This window comes from Oratosquilla oratoria, chromosome 5 (genome assembly GCF_046742065.1).
Source record: "Oratosquilla oratoria isolate Oo_2021 chromosome 5, ASM4674206v1, whole genome shotgun sequence".
In the NCBI taxonomy this organism is placed as follows: Eukaryota; Metazoa; Arthropoda; class Malacostraca; order Stomatopoda; family Squillidae; genus Oratosquilla; species Oratosquilla oratoria.
The window spans coordinates 32,627,001-32,648,401 of record NC_134781.1 but is presented as its reverse complement, the minus strand read 5'-3'; the positions used below and the strand labels follow the sequence as shown (position 1 = coordinate 32,648,401).

General features: G+C 39.1%; 1 protein-coding gene across 6 annotated transcripts in view; it reads right to left on the bottom strand.

Annotated features, from left to right (window-relative positions):
* Positions 1-975, bottom strand: part of Cortactin (cortactin) — an 85,745-nt gene extending 84,770 nt beyond the window's left edge. For 4 of the 6 annotated variants that reach the window (XM_076185119.1, XM_076185124.1, XM_076185123.1 and 1 more), the window contains exon 1: positions 832-975. The gene's annotated coding sequence lies outside the window, so the exon portion shown is untranslated. The other 2 variants (XM_076185122.1, XM_076185121.1) reach the window with 2 other exon arrangements.
* Between the last annotated feature and the right edge of the window lie 20,426 nt (positions 976-21,401).

Sequence of the window (21,401 nt, the reverse complement as noted above, 5' to 3'; positions counted from 1 at the left end):
ATAGGTTATGCCAGATTTATTTTATTTCTATATCCTTACCCCATGCTAGTAACTTACAGTGCTCAAATTCGGAAAAATATTGTCAAGTAACAATAAAACCACATGGAAAGTATTGTCTTTTTATCAACACCTACTATGACATATCTCATTGACAAACATGACCATAAAATGTATACCTGTGGATAATCATGTCTTTTCTGAATTGCAATTCATCAGGAAAACTAATCCTTTATATGCCAACAATTATCACATAAAAACACTTGTTGCATACTGCAGAAGCTCAATTATGTATCAGGGTTCTAACAATTGAAATAACCTGTAATGAAGCTACTAAACCTTCAATAATGTTTAAAAAGTCAGCACTGGAACATGAAAATCTGCAGTTACCGAGTAAACCTTTCCTCTGGTTATTCTGATACTACAAAATTTATATGTTTTATCACTTTGGTTCAATATTTCACCTGACATTATTACCCTTGACTCTTGAGACAACAACCACCAAGCACTTCCTGAAACTAAAATCAGGATTAGTTTCCTAATCCTACCAATATGCTCATCCATGAGATATTCAGTGAGAATAATCTATGCGACTGGGGAATAAAAAAGTTAAATAAGGTGACAATAAACTTAAAACGAATGGTGTACGTGCTTTACCGAATTCCTAATCTCACTTCCGCTAGCACCCTCCCCTCTTCATTCCACAACATGCATACAAATATCTTATTTTTTGGACGAAAGTATCGTTGTGACTGTGCACATGCCTAAGATCTTAACGTAACAATACATATAATCACTCATATTATTACAACAAAGTTACAACCTCCTACTTACAAAACTAAAATAATACACTATATTGGTCTCCTTGAGTACTCAGTTTGTTGTGATAAGAGATGTCAGCGAATTCAACATAAGGTTTTTAATGAAGTACTGGTTTAATGATTGATTACAAAAACACAGTATCAACATATATATATGTTTATCATTGGGAACAAATATTATTGATTAATGAAAATATGTGACTAATATATAAACTATAGATTATATGTAAAACTTGTAATTTCTGCCGCGAATATTCTGGAACCCAGTTTTTAGGTCAAATGCTAGAATCATCTTATCTGTTGTTATGTTCGCACGAATTATACAAAAACAAAATCAACTTAGATTTAAAAAATATCTCTTCATTAATCTAACAACAGTTTCATATTATACAATTTCATATTTCACTGAACACGAATACTTTTTCTTTTCGTATGTCTTATTTTTGGCTGTCGAACGGATTATTGTGTTAAGTAAATGTTGATAGATTATTTATATATACTTATAGAATATGATTCTCATTTTTACTTTTGTTATATGTACAAATGCATGTATCGCAAACACGGATTGGCAAGCACTTCAAGCAAATTTTTATGCTCTCACAGTGCATCCGCATTCTTGAGGTTGTTGAGGAATATAATGACACACACACACACACACACTCGCACACGTCGGTCAAAGTGACAGCGAAGTTTAGAACTCTACGAAAACTTCAAGTTTCGTCGATCTCAACGACAAAGGAGTACCTTTGTTGTATTAGTAGGGAAGGGGAAAGTTCGTGGTGTAGTGGGAAGGTGAAGAAAAAGGAGAAAGGGAGGGATTACTGAGGGAAATGGAAGGAAATGAGGAAGGAAACGAACGGGCACCCCCGGACGTCAGAAGAAATGTCAACAAGAGGGCTGCAGACGACGCCGGTGAAGTAGAAAATATCAGTAAAAGCACTACAATTAGAAATATAGATAAGAACAACACAATAGAAAGTGGAGATAATAATTTCCATGGACTTAATGAGGGAGGGGATGCCAACCTCCCCGATTATCAAGTCTAGAGGAAAAAATAGAAAATGATCGAACACTGGGAGGTTAGATTCAGCCAAATTACACGGATTACGCAAAGAGTTGATAAATTGGAAGAACTAAAGAAGGAGAACCAAAACCTAAACAAAGAAATATAAGAATTAAAAACAGTTAAAAGAAGTAAAATGTGAGAATGAGGAATTAAGGAATAATGATAAAGAGAATAAAGAGTCCATAGCAAAAGAAGTACAGGGTTGAAAAAAAAGTCCAATAGAACAACAAAATTGTATTTAGAGATATAGTGACACAAAAGATGAAAGAACAAACTAAGGACACATTTATTAAAGTGATGAGAGAGAAGAAGAATATACTAAGAGACTTAGTGGACAAAAAGAAATGTATAATTATATTAGGGATGGAAGAAAAGCATAATCTGTGGTAATTGTTATTGGGAATCGTAGTGTTTACCTTAGTTCGGCAAACTTTCCCTCAAAGCGTTATTTTCTTCGATTCAGGAGCCTTTCCTGAAACTTCGAACCACGCCTATCGTAACTTTAAATAAGATACGATTAAACTCCCCTCCTCTTTATTTTGTTTATCATATCTATGTAACAATTTTGGTTTAATAAATCGGGAATTACTTTGAGAAATTATTTAAGGTAAATATTAACCCGTGGCCTTCTGAGCTCTTTTGGAACTCGTATGAGTCCCTTGGAACACGGTGCGTACTAACGTCGGAACAGTCAGATTACCCTGAGCTCAGGACGAAGAAGGACCTCTTTTTTGGAAACCTCTAACCAAGGGATCACGGCTTCGGTTCAGAAGGCCTTCAAGTTCTACTCAGTTCAAACTTACCAATGTTTGAGAACCCAACCCGGCAGAAATTTGTGACCGGTAAGTTCTCAAACTTTCCCATGTAATTATTGAACCGTAATTTTTCATAAATCCAAATAGGACTACAAGAGTAAAAGAGGAGAAGGAAAAGGTAAACAAGATATTAGAAGTAGTTCAAGAGGATGAACAAGAAACAGGGGAAGAAATTGAAGAAATATATAGAATAGGGAAATACAATACAGATAAGGCCAGACCAATTAAGGTTAAATTCAGGTCACAAACGACAGCAGAGAATATCTTAGCTAAAATAGGGAAACTAGCAAAAAGTGATCAGTATAAACAGGTATGGATGAAAAGAGAAATGAATAAAGAGGAATGAGAGGATGAGAAAATAAAAAGACTAGAAACTAAGGGAAAAACGAGGAAAGAACAGAGTCAGACAAAGAGAAATTCTATTGGAGAGTAGTGGATATGAAAGTGAGGAAATGGTTCATAGCAGAGAAAAACGGAAGGGAAACAGAAAACACGATGGAAGTAGCAGAAAATTAAAAGTGTCTTACACAAATATAGATGGCTTGATAACAGGCTTGAACGAACTGAATGATTACCTGAAGGAAAAAGAACCGGACATAATGGGAATTGTAGAGACAAAATTGAAAGGTCCACTACCACCCAACAGTGTAGGACATGGTGCATATAATCATTGGATTAGAAACAGAGAGGTAAAACAAGGGGGTGGAGTTATGTTCCTGACTAAGAAGGATATAAATGTGAGGAATGTCACATATGGAAAGAATAAAGTATTTGTTATTTACATTATTATAGTTTTTATTTATTCATTTATTCTTATTATGATTTTTTCGCATCCGAACCTACTGTAGATGTGGACCAATAGGTCTCCTGTTGGCATGCTCCGCCTTTGTAATCCTTTGAGATGATTATGATGGAAGTGGAGGACAGGGATGGGAAGAGCAGGAAGTTTGTAGTATATTATGTGTCTCCTAAAACGGCTTCGTGGGAAGAGAGAGAACACAAAAATATGTTAGAGGACACAAAGATAACACTAAATAAGATAATGGAAGACTTTAATTGTAAAGAAATCTGCTGGGAAATGATGACAGTGAACGGTGGAGACGACCGATGGGGAAATGTACTACTTGATATGATTATAAAACATACAATGACACAATGGATACAAGAGATTACTAGGTATAGAAATGAGGAAGAACCATCGAGACTGGACCTAATAACCACATCAGAACCCGAAATACTGGACAAGATTGAATATAAAACACCAATAAGTAAAAGTGATCACATATTGGTTGAACTGGAACTAAATGAGGAAAAATACATGAAAAAATAAACAATATAGAAAGGGAAAACTGATGTATGAAAAAACAAATTTTGATCAAATAAGACAATTCTTTCAAAAAGCTGGCTGGGAAAGAATACCAAGGAGGAAACAACAGTAGATGAGAAATGGAATATTTTGACAAAAAATTATAAAGGATTGGAAAAGTATGTTCCAAGACAAAAACAAGAAAAAAGGATATGTAAAGTGTTGGTACAACAAAAGTTGGAGGGAGTTAAAAGACAAAAGGGATAAAGCTTGGATAAAGTGGAAAAAAGACAAAGGACCTGAAAAATGGAAAATATATGCTAGTTATAGAAATTAATATGTACAAGTGTGCAGAGAAGAAAAGAGGAAATACGAAAAAGATGTCATAGAAAAATGTAAAGATCAACCAAAACTATTTTACAGATTTGTAAACAACAAACTGAGAAACAAACAAGAATTAGAGAAACTACGACATGGAGGAATTGAATACGCAGAGGAAATAGAAATGGTAGAAATTATGAACAAGCATTTTAAATCGGTGTTTACGAGGGAGAACATACAACAACTTAGAGATATCAAGTGGGATGAGAAAGTCACCCCTATGAAAGAGATAGAAGTAACAAGGAATGAAATAATGAAACACTTGAGTAATCTCGATGTCAGAAAATCGCATGGACCAGATGAAATGGCAAACTAGATTTTGAGAGAATGCAGTAATGAACTAACAGACAAAATACATAGTCTAATAAGCAGTTCATTGAAAGAAAAAATAGTTCCAGAAGACTGGAAAAGAGCAAATATAGTACCAATATATAAAGGGGGAAACAAGAAAGACCCTACTAACTATAGACCGTTCTCTCTTACAAGTATGATAGCTAAAATATGTGAACAAATGATCAAAATTAGATGGGTAAGGCATTTGGAAAAAACAAAAAACAAAAAAAAAAACGTGCTAAATCCAAGGCAATTTGGATTTAGACAGAGGCGAGTATGTGTCACAAACTTAATGTGTTTCTTTTCCAGGCTAATAGATGTAATATAAGAAAGAGATGGATGGGCTGATTGTGCATTTCTAGGCCTGAAAAAAGCTTTTGATAAGGTGCCACATAAGAAATTGCTAAATAAATTAGAAACTGCAGGAGGAATACAGGGCAAACTGCTGAAGTGGATGGAAGACTTCTTGCATGAAAGAAAAATGAGAGTGGTGATAAGAGACAAACACTCTAATTGGGATGAAGTGATAAGTGGAGTTCCACAAGGAACAGTTCTGGCCCCAATAACGTTTGCTATATATATATTAATGATATGGATAAAGGAATTGAAAGTTATATGAGCTTCTTTGCGGACGATGCAAAATTGTTGAAAAAAAAAGAACACTGTAGAAGATTGTGAGTCGCTGCAGAGTGATCTCAATAAAGTATGAGAATGGAGTAGGAAGTGGGAGATGGAATTCCATATTAAGAAGTGTAGTATAATGGAATTTGGAAGAAGCCAAAAAAAGAATAGTGGGATCATATAAATTGGGAGAGGAAGAAATTAAAAAAGTAGAAAATGAGAAGGACCTAGGAGTCATTATTATGAATATGTTCCCTGAGAAACATATAAACAAAATTTTTGGAGAAACTTATAATTTGATAAGAACAATCAAAGTGGCATTTACATACCTGGACGAAGAAATGGTGAAGAAAATACTAGTCATTTTGATAAGACCAAGATTGGAGTATGCAGCGACGACGTGGTCACCAAGTACAAAAAATGTATAACAAAACTTGAAAGAATACAAAGAGCAATTACGAAATTGGCACCAACACTCTCAGAACTATCATATGAAGAGAGACTAGCAAAACTTGAGCTACAGACATTAGAGCAAAGAAGAGAGAGAGGAGACTTGATAACTATTTATAGAATCATGAAAGGCATAGAAGTTATTGATAGAGAGGATCTAATAAAATGGAATAGTAGAGATACAAGAGGACACGGAAAGAAAATCAAGAAAGACAGTTATAGGAAAGACCTGAAAAAACAGCTTTCCCCACAGGGTAATAGACGTTTGGAACAAGTTAGATGAAAATGTGGTGTGTGCAAAAACGATACACGAATATAAAAAAAAAACAGTCTAGATAAAACGAGATATGAAGACGAGACACCACGAGCATAGCTCCCCTTCCCGTAAAATACAACTAGGTAAATACAGCACACACACACACACACACACACACACACACACACACACACACACACACACACACACACACACACACACACACACACACACACACACACACACACACACACACACACACACGACTCGGTGGCGCGGTGGTAGAGCACTGGACTGGGAAGTACGGTGCGCGCTCGCAGTACCCAGTTTGAATCCTGCCCAGGGCCGAAATTATTTCGGTATCGCTGTGCTTCGGGTCGTTACTCTGACTCTCGTGGGCGGGGAGTTGGGTGTGTGTGTGTGTGAAAGGTCATAGCATTACCCATAGATCGGTCATACGAGCTCTGAGCTCTCTTCCGGGAGGGAAATAGCTGTCGATCACGAGTCCAACACGTGATCCAAAGACCAAGGTGAATACACACACACACACGCATACACACACACATGCACACGCAGATACACACACATACACACACACACACACGCGCGCGCACACACACACACACACACACACACACACACACACACACACACACACACACACACACACAAAACACACACACACACACACACACACACACACACACACACACACACACACACACACACACACACACACACACACACACACACACACACACACACACACACACACTTCAACGAACGGACGACTTAGAGAACGTTCTGAAGAAAAGTGAAGTTTCGTGGATCCCAAAGCAAAGGAAGTGCCTATTGTATTTACAGGGTGGGGGGAAAATTGCTCGTGGGGTAGTGGGAAAGTAGGGAAAGAAGAGAAGGGGAGGGATTGCTGAGGGAAATGGAAGGAAATGAGGAAGGAGAAGACTTGGCCCAGGCAGACAAACGAAATGTAAACACCAAAAAACGGCCCCCCGACCAACTGAGCGACGACGGAAGGTCTAATAAAAATGTAAAGATTAGAAGTATAGATAAGAGCAATACAGTAGAAAGTGATGAGAATATTTTCCAGGGATTTAAAGAGGGTGGGGGGGACAAGACTAGAAGAGAAGTTCGATAAGATGATCGAGGACTGGGAGCGTAGGTTCGGTCATGTTAACAACATTGTACAGAGGGTTGAAAAATTGGAAGAACTAGAGAAGGCGAACAAAAACTTAACTAAGGAAATAGAAGACCTAAAAAGACAGTTAAAAGAAGTAAAAAAGGAGAATGAAGAGTTAAAGATGAATAATAAAGAAAACAGAGAGGGATGGAAGACAATTCAAGAAAACAGTAAAGTTGCATTTACTGACATAATTAAACAGCAAATGAGAGAACAAACTGAAGACTCAATTATTAAAGTGATGAGACAGAAGGAGAATATAGTAAGAGACTTAGCTGATAAAAAGAAATGTATAATTATATTAGGAATGGAAGAGAAACATAACCCAGATAGAACCTCAAGAACCAATGAGGAAAATGAAAAAGTAAGCAGTTTACTAAAATTAGTTCAGGAAGATGAACCAGAAATTGTGAAGGAAATTGAGGAAAAATTCAGGCTCGGAAAGTATAGTACAGATAAGACCAGACCAATTAAGATTAAATTCAGGTCACAAACGACGGCAGAGAATATCTTATCCAAAACAGGGAAACTAGCAACAAGTGAACAATATAAAAAGGTATGGATAAAAAGGGAAATGAATAAAGAGGAAAGAGAGGAAGAAAAACAGAAAAGACTTGAAGCTAAGAAAAAAAACGAGAGCAGAACGGAGTCAGAAAAAGAGAGATTCTATTGGAGAGTAGTGAATATGAAACTAAGGCGGTTCGACATACAAGAGAAAAACAAAAGGGAAACAGAGAACACAATGGAAGTGACAGAAAACTAAGAGTGTCTTACACAAATATAGATGGATTAATAACAGGATTGAATGAGCTGAATGATTATTTGAAAGAAAAAGAACCGGACATAATGGGAATTGTAGAAACAAAATTAAAAGGCCCACTACCACCCAACAGTGTAGGACATGATGCATATAATTATTGGATTAAAAACAGAGAGAAAAAGCAAGGGGGTGGAGTTATGTTCCTGACTAAGAAGGATATAAACGTGAGGGGTGTCATATATGGAAAGAATACAGTAGAGATGATTATGATAGAAGTGGAAGACAGAGATAAGAAGAGCAGAAAATTTGTGATAAATTATGTGCCTCCGAAAACAGCCTCATGGGAGGAGAGTGAACATAAAAGTATGTTAGAGGACACAAAGATAACATTAAATAAAATAATGGAAGATGGAGGAAGAATAGTTATGATGGGCGACTTTAATTGCAAAGAAATCTACTGGGAAGAAATGACAGTAAAGGGTGGAGACGGCTCATGGGGAAACGCTCTACTTGAGATGATTACTGACCATACAATGACACAATGTATACAGGAGAACACTAGGTATAGAAATGAAGAAGAACCATCGAGACTAGACTTAATAATTACATCTGAACCTAGAATAGTGGACAAGATTGAATATAAAACACCAATAAGTAAAAGTGACCACATATTGATTGAACTGGAACTTAATGAAGAAAAATATATGAAAAGAAATGAACAATATAGAAAAGGAAGAATGATGTATGAAAAAACAAACTTTGATAAAATAAGAGAATTATTTCAACAAGAAAACTGGGAAGAAATATACAAAGAAGAAACAACAGTGGAAGAGAAATGGAATATTTTGACAAAAATTTACAAAAAAGGAGTGGAAAAGTATGTCCCAAGACAAAAACAAGAAAAAGAATATGTAAAATGCTGGTACAACAAAAGTTGTAGGGAGTTAAAAGACAAAAGAGACAAAGCCTGGACCAGATGGAAAAAAGACAGAAGACCTGAAAAATGGAAAATATATACCGGTTATAGAAATGAATATGTACAAGCATGCAGAGAGGAAAAGAGAAAATATGAAAAAGATGTCATAGAAAAGTGTAAAGATCAACCAAAACTATTCTACAGATTTGTAAACAATAAACTGAAAAACAAACAAGACTTGGAGAAATTAAGACAAGGGGGAGTTGAATACACTGAGGAAATGGAAATGGCGGAAATTATGAACAAACATTTTAAATCAGTGTTTACAAGGGAGAACATACAACCTGAAGAGATTGAATGGAAAGAGAAAGTCCCCCCTATGGAAGAAATAGAAGTAACAAAGAATGAAATATTGACACACTTGAGTAATCTTGATGTCAGAAAATCGCATGGACCAGATGAAATAGCAAACTGGATTCTGAAAGAATGCAGGAATGAACTGGCAGACAAAATACATAGCATAATAAGCAGTTCCTTAAAAGAAGGAAAAGTTCCAGAAGATTGGAAAAAAGCAAATATAGTACCTATATATAAAGGAGGAAATAAAGAAGAACCTACCAACTATAGACCAGTCTCTCTAACAAGTACAATAGCAAAAATTTGTGAAAGAATTATCAAAAGTAGATGGGTAAAATATTTAGAAAAAAAACAAAGTGTTAAATCCAAGGCAATTTGGATTCAGACAAGGACGATCATGTGTCACCAATTTAATATGTTTCTATTCAAGACTAATAGATATAATACAAGAAAGAGATGGATGGGCGGACTGTGCATTTCTAGACCTAAAGAAAGCTTTTGACAAAGTACCACATAAGAAGTTGCTTAAGAAATTAGAAACTGAAGGAGGAATACAGGGCAAACTGCTAAATTGGATGGAAGACTTTTTGCAAGAAAGAATAATGAGAGTAGTGATAAGAGACCAACACTCAAAATGGGATAAAGTAATAAGCGGTGTTCCGCAGGGAACAGTACTGGCCCCAATAATGTTTGCTATATATATTAATGATATGAATGAAGGAATTGAAAGCTATATGAGCTTCTTTGCAGATGATGCAAAACTACTAAAAAGAGTGAAAACAGAAGAAGATTGTGAATCACTACAGAGAGATCTATATAAAGTACAGGAATGGAGTAGGAAGTGGGAGATGGAGTTCAATACAAAAAAGTGTAGTATAATGGAATTTGGAAAAAGCAAAAACAGAATAACAGGATCATATAATTTGGGAGAAGAAGGAATAAAAAAAGTAGAAAATGAGAAGGACCTGGGAGTCATTGTTATGAATAATATGTCACCTGAGAAACATATAAATAAGATTTTTGGAGAAATTTATAATTTAATAAGAACAATCAAAGTTGCATTTACATACCTGGATGAAGAAATGGTGAAGAAAATCCTAATCACCCTGATAAGACCAAGATTGGAATATGCAGCAACGATATGGTCACCAAGTACAAAAAAATGTATAAAAAAACTTGAAAGAATACAAAGAGCAATTACAAAATTGGCACCAACACTCTCAGAACTATCATATGAAGAGAGACTAGCAAAACTTGAACTACAGACACTAGAGCAAAGAAGAGAGAGAGGAGATTTGATAGCTATTTACAGAATCATGAAAGGCATGGAAATTACTGATAGAGAGAATCTGATAAAATGGGATGACAGAAATACAAGAGGACACGGAAAGAAAATAAAAAAAGACAGCTATAGAAGAGATTTGAAAAAGAACAGCTTTCCTCACAGAGTAATAGACAGTTGGACCAAGTTAGATGAGAAAGTGGTGTGTGCAAAAACAATACATGAATTTAAAAATAGTTTAGATAAAATGAGATATGAAGACGGGACCCCACGAGCATAGCTCCCCTTCCCGTAAAATACAACTAGGTACAACTAGGTAAATACACACACACACACACACACACACACACACACACACACACACACACACACACACACACACACACACACACACACACACACACACACACACACACACACACACACACACACACACACACACACCGCGCCATCGAGTCGTGTGTGTGTGTCTGTATGTGTGTGTATTACACTTGGTCTTTTCACAAAGACCAAGTGAAAAGACCAAGTGAATACACACACACACACACACACACACACACACACACACACGACTCGATGGCGCGGTTGGAAGAGTCCCCGACTGTCACTACGGTGGTCCGGGTTCGAATCCTGTCCAGGGCTGAAATAATTTCAGTATCGCTGCGCTTCGAGTCGTTACTCCAACTCTCGTGGGCGGTGAGTTGGGTGTGTGTGTGCGTGTAAGGTCACAGCATTACCCACAGATCGGCCATACGATCTCTGAGCTCTCTTCCGGAAGGGAAATAGCTGTCGATCACGAGTCCAACACGTGATCCAAAAAGAGCATAGTGAACACACACACACACACACACACACACACACACACACACACACACACACACACACACACACACACACACACACACACACACACACACGCACACACACACACAATTGGTCCAGTCCACTTGGCTATTCGGTGTTACGGTGGATGGCCAGCTGAATAACAGAGGACAGCCCCATACAAATTGTATATGTTGCGCTTACTCAGATCACTAGGGACGCCAGTGGAGGAGCTACGTGGAGTCTACACCATTTTCATACTCTCCACCCTCTTGTATGCACACAAAAGCAACGACTTGAGAGAACATAGAAGAGGGCATGCAAGGTCATCCTGGGACCTGCCTACGACGACTATAACAACGCTCTAACCACCCGGAATCTCCCAAGGATCTCCTAGAGCCATCGGAACGCAATGGGGAAGTTTGGGGAAGATCTACTCACCCACTCTCGTCACCGACACTTTCTCCCACCTAACGCCCCCTATCACGTCACGCCACTAGATACATCAACAAACTTGTGCCCGTCAGAGCGCCGAGGATTGATCGCTACAAGAACACCGCCATTCCGTCCATAGTGCACATCATTAAATCAATTTGATCTAGACCTAGAATTATCACAAATTGTACATTGTCAGTGTATCACTGTATAACTGTTCAACCAATAAACCGATTATTATCATAACACACACACACACACACACACACACACACACACACACACACACACACACACACACACACACACACACACACACACACACACACACGCATACACACACACACGCACAGTTGGTAGAACGGTGGCGCAGTTGGTAGAACGCTGAGCTGCCACGAAAGTGGCCCGCAGCTCCTGGTTCGAATCCTGCCAAGGGCCGAAATTATTTCGGTACTGCTGCGCTTCGGATCGTTACTCTGACTCTCGTGGGCGGGGAGTTGGGTGTGTGTGTGTGTGAAAGGTCATAGCATTACCCATAGATCGGACCTACGAGCTCTGAGCTCTCTTCCGGGAGGGAAATAGCTGTCGATCACGAGTCCAACACGTGATACAAAGACCAAGTGAATACACACACACACACACACACGTACTGTCATAATTACCCTCTTTATATAAGTGATGGGCGATTTAGAGGCCACACCTACATCAAATCCAACCCCTTCCACGCACCCCCACCCCCACCCGCACCCCCGAACCCCTCTCCTCCGCGCGCGTCACACTGTTGAGCTCAAGTGCAGTACAGCGAGGCACAGCCCCACCACGACAAGGTTACGGCAGCCGAAACTGGTTAACTTGCACCGGTTCACTATGTGGAGATACTCTCTCCCAACTCCCCACCTTTTTATTGACAGAGGATAGAAGCGCTGGTAAACTGCATCCCATTTACGGAGGAGTTGGAGAGAGAGAGCACCCTTTTAGGAAGCATCATCCACTCATCCGTTCACAGTCTCATCTCATCCACCTACTAGATTTAAGAAGGAAATAGGCAAGAACTGGTTTACCAAGAGAATGGTTAACGAATGGAATAGACTCAGTAACCATGTACTGAGCACTGAAACTATTGGTTGCTTTAAGAGAATATGAAATAACTTTATGGATAGGGAAGACAGATGGTAAGGGACATGGAACTGCCTAGTGTAGTCCTTATGGCCTCTGGTGTTCTCCTCCATTCTTATTTTATGTTCTTCTCAAGCTCACTCCAACCCCTTTTGCTCTCCACTCTCTTCGCTGGTCTTTCCTCAACCATTTTCTCTATATACCCACACCATCTCAACACGCTGTGGTCTGCCCTGGAACACAGTTCTCTTGCAAGATCTGGTTGCTTCCTTACTTCTCAATCAATCGATTCTTGAAACACTTGTGGCATTTCTCAAACTCAAGTACGTTTAGTCTCTTTCTTTGTGTGTGTGTGTGTGTGTGTGTGTGTGTGTGTGTGTGTGTGTGTGTGTGTGTGTGTGTGTGTGTGTGTGTGTGTGTGTGTGTGTGTGTGTGTGTGTGTGTGTGTGTGTGTGTGTGTGTGTGTGTGTGTATGTGTGTGTGTGTGTGTGTGTGTGTGTGTGTGTTTACCTTTTACCTAGTTGTATTTACCTAGTTGTATTTTACGGGAAAAGAGCTATGCTCGTAGTGACCCGCTTTTGTATCTTTCAGCACCCAGTTTGATCTTAAATTCTTGTATAGTTTTTGCACTCACTGTTTCCTCATTCTATTTGTTCCAGATATCTACCACTCTGTGTGGGAAGCTATTCTTTTTCAGATCTCTTCTATAACTATCCTTTTCAAGTTTCTTTTCGTGTCCTCTTGTTTTTCTTTTATGCCGCTTTAGTAAATCATCTCTGTCAAGGACTTCCATCCCTTTCATAATTCTGTAGATGGTTATGTGTGTGTGTGTGTGTGTGTGTGTGTGTGTGTGTGTGTGTGTGTGTGTGTGTGCGTAAAATTTACCATATGGAATCTCGACCTACATGACCCAGTCTTGAACCCCTTCCCTACCGGGTGGTACCTTCCCCTTTCACTCTACATACCACCAGGCGATTTTAATCATCTCTGTGAAGATTTTGAACTAAGGCCGGTGTCACACTGTCCGGCGCGGCCGTTGCGGCTTGTTGTTGGCAAAGTCTCCCTTGTGAGTCATTAGACTCGGGAGGTTATGAGAGTAGTTTGATTAACCAAGGGAAGGGAGAGGGTGGTTGCTCTACCAAGTTCTGGCTGCTGCCGCCTCCAGGGGATTCTATTAAGCTCATTCAACTTGCATCCGGGTCCGCCGCACAGTGTGACACCGGCATAAAGGTTGAAAACTAACTTGCTCGACATGTAACTGATTCTCTCTGCCGTCGGGCGATTTTATTCAGATTAAAGACCCGTTAAGGATTACAGAACTGCTGCAGGCTGTTCTAGTCAGCTGAGCAGCTGTCCACGGGTTAATGGGGCTTCAGCAGTTGTGGCCGGGAAGACGAGCAGCTGTGGTGGCAAGGTCACAGCTGTGAGGAGAGAATGAGGTAATTGAGGTTTCTGTCAATGGATGATATAGAGGCTGGCGAAGCGCTAGGGCTCGAAAAAATGGTTTGAAAAGGGTTCGAAAAATAACTGAAAAAATGCTCGAATAGGGTTCAAAAAGGATTTGAAAGGGTTTCTGAAGCGTTCGAAAAGGTTCGAGTCGGGTTCGGTGCACGGCTCGAAGCAGATGTGCCAAAGTCCTAATCGAAATGCAAAGTAAAGCTTGAAAGAAAGATTCGAAACAAAATTCGAGTGAAGGTTCAAAGTCAACTAGAAACGATGTTGGAAAGAGGTTCGAAGAATGGTTTGAAGGCGATTCGAACGAGTTTCGAAGCTTTGGCACCACACGGATGGAGGAGGAGGAGGAGGATATAGGGAAGTTGTTGGAAGAAAGTAAACAATGAAAAGGGAGGCGAGGCAAAAGTGCTACTGAGGGAGAGGGGCGGCCCTGGGGAACAAGTAAACATTAGTGTTTATATAGGAAATGCATACGCATCCACCGTCATACACACACACACACACACACACACACACACACACACACACACACACACACCGGTGGCGCAGTTGGTCTCGGTGGCGCAGTTGGTAGAACGATGAACTACTAGCATGGTGGTGCGCGTAGTGCTTGGTTCGAATCCTGCCCAGGGCCGAAATTAATTTCGGTACAGCTGCGCTTCGGGTCGTTACTCTGACTCTCGTGGGCGGGGAGTTGGGGGTGTGTGTGTGTGAAAGGTCATAGCATTACCCATAGATCGGACCTACGAGCTCTGAGCTCTCTTCCAGGAGGGAAATAGCTGTCGATCACGAGTCGAACACGTGATCCAAAAGACCAAGTGAAAACACCCAGTGAACACACACACACACACACACACACACACACACACACACACACACACACACACACACACACACAGAAAGTAGTGAGTGCAAAAACAATACATGAATTTAAGAATAGTTTAGATAAAATGAGATATAAAGACGGGACACCACGAGCATAGCTCCCCTTCCCGTAAAATACAACCAGGTAAATACAACTAGGTAAATACACGCACACACACACGCACACACACACACACACACGACTCGATGGCGCGGTTGGTAGAGTCCTCGACTGTCACTACGGCAGTTCGGGTTCAAATCCTGCCCAGGGCTGAAATAATTTCAGTACCGCTGCGCTTCGAGTCGTTACTCCAACTTTCGTGTGTGTGTGTGTGTGTGTGTGTGTGTGTGTGTGTGTGTGTGTGTGTGTGTGTACGTGTAAGGTCACAGTATTTACCCACAGATCGGTCATACGAGCTCTGAGCTCTCTTCGGGGGGGGGGGAACAGCTGTCGATCACGAGTCCAACACGTGATCCAAAGACCAAGGTGAATCTCACACACACACACACACACACACACACACACACACACACACACACACACACACACACACACACACACACACACACACACACACACACACACACACACAAACACACACACACACACACAACCTCGCCACCATACGACTCCATTGTAAGGCCAATGGATGGGCATTTCTCGACAACTGGGACCGCTTTTACAGTAGGAATCACCTATATACAAAGGGACGGGGTGCGCTTGTCGCCCAGAGGATTTCGGCTCCTTGCTGAATCCCTTGAGCGAGAAGTAGGCATCCTACGTTTATTTTTTTCGGGTATATTACATGGGAGTAGAGGGGGGAAGTATCAGAATATAGTTTAGGCAATAGAAACAACTTAGAGGAAGACTGTGAAAAAAAAATCACCAAAGCAGGAGGAGGGAAGATATACTTAAATTTTACTATACAAATAGCAGAAGCATAATTAACAAAATTGATTTACTGCGAGGTAAAGCATGCGTAGAGAATTTCGATATTATAGCTATTACTGAGTCCTGCATCAACATGGCTGATCAACATTTCCTTCCGGAAATCGAAATAGAAGGATATAAGTTTTTTCATAAGGATAAGGGTCGGCAGGAATGGGGGAGGTGTAGCACTTTTCGTTAAAAATACTTTAAACTGTATTGTCAACAATTCGATTAAGGAAGAGGACTGTACGGAATCTATTTGGGTAGAGATTATAGGCAAGAATAAGAAAGCTATTATTGGCGTCTTGTATAGACCCCTCCCTAACCTCAGCATTGAGCAGACTGATTCCCTGATTCATGAAATTCACAGAGCGTCCCAGTACAAAAACGTTGTAATCATGGGAGATTTTAACTATAGAAACATTGACTGGAAACTTTAATAGGAGATCATGAAGCGAAGAAATTCCCTAGATGTAGTGCAGGATAATTTCCTAAAACAAATGATTACCGATCCTACGAGGGGACAAAATACCCTGGACTTAATTCTAACAAATAATGAGCACCAAATTAGCAGCGTAATAGTGGGGAGATAGTCTAGGCTTTAGCGATCATCAAGAAATAAGATTTAATGTTTATTTGGGAAAAAATAAAAAATACGAATAACGTTCAAGTACCAGACTTCAGGAAAGCAAACTTTGACAATATAAAAACCTATTTGAAATTGAATACGAAAAGCCAGGCGGACGTTTCAGACATTCTTGATTCTCGTTGCGGGGCTAGTCCAGGTGTGGGTCATGGACGGTAAGAAGCATACCCTTAGGTCAGGTCTGGGTCAAAGAGGGTAATACGCATACCTCAGGTCAGGTCAATTTGGGGCGAGGGCCCAGCATTCAGGTCAGTAATCTAAATGACATGTATAACAATCTAACTGATCTAATTATTAATGCACAAAATACATTTATCCCCCTAAAGTCAATACGGAAAAATAGTAATACTCCCAAATGATTGACGGACAGATTGAAACATGAGATCGGAATGAAAAGAGGACTTTACGTAAAAATGAAAAACGGGGAAACTCACACCTTAGAACAAGATATAACGAAATGGCAAAGCTGGTTTAAAGGAATACACGTTCAGCGAAACGTAATTATGAAATCAAGGTTGCCAGTCAAGCAAAATCAAACCCAAAGGGTTTCTTTCACCTCTATAGAACAAAAATAAAGAAAGAATAGGACCAATTAAAAACAATGAAAATGTCATGATTGAATCGGAAGAAAAAATGAGTGAGGAGTTTAAACAATTATTTTCTATCGGTATTTACTGATGAGAGGTTAAATAAAGTACCTGACTGCGATCCGATTTTCAGAGGGGATGAAGAAAGTAGTCTAACTAATATCAGCATTAGTAAAGAGGAAGTAGTCAAGCAGATTGATAGACTTAAAAGCTACAAAAATCTCCGGGTCCAGACGAAAATTTTTCCAAGAATGCTTAAATAGTGTAAATTTGAAATCTGCGACCAGTTAATTGAAATATTCAATAAATCGGTAGACACTGGTTCTGTTCCAACTGCTTGGAGGCAGGCAAACGTTGTTCCTGTTTTTTAAGAAGGGAGATAGATCGTCTATATGCAACTACAGGCCAATCAGTTTGACATCGGTTATAGGAAAAAATGCTTGAATCAATAATAGTAAATAGACACAGAGAACACATTGAAGGGCATAATTTAATTCGTGTTTCACAGCATGGTTTCTCCAAGGGTAAGTCCATGTGTGACTAATCTTCTATCCTTTTACACTAAGGTATATAAGGCGGCAGACAACAATGAAAATTACGATGTTATTTACCTTGACTTTAGCAAAGCGTTCGACAAAGTGCCACACCAGAGACTACTAAATAAAATCAAAGCCCATGGCATAGGAGGAAAAGTGTTAGAAATGGATTAGAGCTTGGATTAGTAACAGAAAGCAACGGGTCACCATAAATGGAATAAAATCTAGGGTGGGGCAATGTTACTAGCGGGGTTCCCCAGGGCTCGTTTTGGGTCCCTTGTTGTTCATTATGTATATAAACGACTTGGACGAAGGGTTGAATAGTGATGTTAGTAAGTTTGCGGACGACACTAAAATAGGACGCCTAATTAGGTCAGGTGACGACGCCCAGATTCTGCAGGATGACCTTAATAAGCTGTTAACATGGTCGGTGAAGTGGCAAATGAACTTCAATATCTCTAAGTGTAGCGTGTTAAACGTAGGGCTACACAACCCCGAAAATAGATACAAACTTAGATAACACGTTTTTAAGAAAAATCTGAGTGCGAGAGGGACTTGGGAGTTCTGGTGAGTCCGGACCTTAAAACCAGGAAGCAGTGTATTAGCGCCAGAAATAAAGCTAACAATGCATTAGGCTTCATTGCTAGGACGGTAACGAATAGAAGTGCAGAGGTAATTATTAAACTATACCTAGCGATAGTTAGACCCATCCTTGACTATGCGGTACAGTTTTGGTCTCCGTCCTACAGAATGGACGTAAATTCATTAAAATCAGTACAGAGAAGAATGACCAAAATGATACAAGGACTCGGAAATTTGCCTTACGAAGAGAGGCTTAGGCACCTAAACTTACACTCTCTGGAAAGACGCAGAGTGCGGGGTGATCTAATAGAAGTGTTCAAGTGGATCAAAGGCTATAAAAAGGGTGATGCAAACAAGGTCATCATAATAAAACAACAGGGCAGGACTCACAGTAATGGGTACAAACTGGACAAATTTATATTTAAGAAGGAAATAGGCAAGAATTGGTTTACTAATAGGGTGGTCGATGAATGGAATAAACTTAGTAACCATGTAGTAAGCGCTGAAACTATCAGTTGTTTTAAAAAACGATTAGACAACTTTATGGATGGGGATGACAGGTGGTGATGGATACGGAGCTGCCTAATGTAGGCCTTATGGTCTTTTGCAGTCTCCTTTATTTCTTATGTTCTTATGTTCTTATGACTCGGTGGCGCGGTTGGTAGAGTCTCAGATTGTCAATATGGAGGTATCGGCGGTACCTAGTTCGAATCCTGCCCAGGGTTGAAATTATTTCAGTATCGCTTCGCTTCGAGTCGTTACTCCAATTCTCGTGGGCGGGGAGTTGGGTGTGTGTGTGCGTGTAAGGTCATAGCATTACCCATAGATCGGTCATACGAGCTCTGAGCTCTCTTCCGGGAGGGAAATAGCTGTCGATCACGAGTCCAACACGTGATCCAAAGACCAAGGTGACCAAGGTGAATCACACACACACACACACACACACACACACACACACACACACACACACACACACACACACACACACACACACACACACACACACACACACACACACACACACACACACACACACACACACACACACACACACACACACACACACACACACACACACCATTTTTATCTAAAGGTATAAATGGAGAAATTTTGATATTATTTGTGTGTCTTTGTAAAAAAAAATCATCAACGAGTCCTTGTATGACTAACTTTGTTTCTTTCACAAATATGTACGAACTCTGAGCATGCAAGAGTTCAAGAGATCATAAGAGCATAATAATGGAGGAGACTGCAAGAGATCATAACGCCTGCACTAGGCAGTTCCATGTCCCTTATCATGTGTTATCCCTATCCATAAAGTTATTTCATCATCTTTTAAAACAACCAATTTCTTTAACACTTACTAAATGGTTACTAAGTCTATTCCATTTGTTAACCACTCTGATGGTAAACCAATTCTTGCCTATTTCCTTCTTAAACCTAAAACATGTTTTCAAGTTCAAGTGAAGTATGTGGCAAAGACACACATAGATGGAAAATAAGAGGCAGGGGGACCCCGTGAACGCGGCTCCTTTCCTGTGCACCAAACGGTAGCGGCACACTAGTCATTTCTCGCTAGCATGCTACTTGCTTTTGCTACCTCGTTTGAATAGAAACGACTTTGGTTACGATCTTTTGTTTTTCAAATTTCCAAATGTCAAATGACTCTTGCGTTATAGAGTGAGAAGCTAAATGACGAACTAAGAGAGGTTAAATCTAAATTATGAATGTTAGACACATTGTTGAGATGTTCCTACGGAAGTCATAACCGAAGTCATTTCCATTCAAATGAAGTAGCAAAAGCAAGTAACATGCAAGCCTAGAGTGTCGCCACCTTGAGTAGATCTATTATTTATTTATCTATTCATTATTTATTTATCTATCTATTACTTATTTTCATCTATTTGTTCATTTGCTTTTTTGTCTATTTCATATCTATTTTGTTCCGTCAGAACGTTCAAACACTTTTCTATATACAAAACGCACAGACACATAAGGATAGATAAATACTGAATACACACAATCACAAAAACGACTGACTAATTGAATAAATAGATAAAGAAACAAAAATTGACAAATAAATAGAAAATAAATAGGTTAAATAGGTTTATAAACAAATACATCTATACACAAATAAATATATGAATAAATAGAAATAGAAATGAAATATAAATAAACGAATCGATAGTTGAATTGATAACTAAATGAGAAAAATAAATAATTGGATAAGTATATGAAGAAACAAATGGAATATAAACAAGCACATGAATACATGAATAAGTATATGAATTAATGAAAACAAAAATGGAAGATAAATAAATAGATAGATGAATATGCAAATAGGTATGTAAATAAATAACTGAATAAATAGATAATTGAGTAAGTACATGAAGGAACAAAATAGGCAATGAGTGGGCAAAAAGCAAATAAACAATTAGATAAGTAATAATAATATAACAATAAATAGATAAATAAAATATAGAATAGTATATAAAATATATAATAAATAAGATAAATAAATAATAGATAAATGAATAAATTGATAAAAGAAGTACATGAAATTCACTTGTTATACGAAGCAGATGAAGTTGACACATTCGAGAAATTCATAAAATTGTCAACAAGTCAATTATGAGTCAGAGCAGCTGTCAGTCGACCAGTCGGTCAACCTCACCACTGGCGGCCAGATCCGGGGGAGAGGGAGAAGGGAGGCTCTGGATCCGGGGAGAGGAAGGGGCTCTATCCCCGGAATTAATTGGTTCGTACCACAAATATCATTTACGTCAGTGAATCTCAACTCTTCAAGCTTTGTGGACCCCTTACATCAATTTGTATATTCAGGGGACCTCTTGATACGGGATCAGGTAG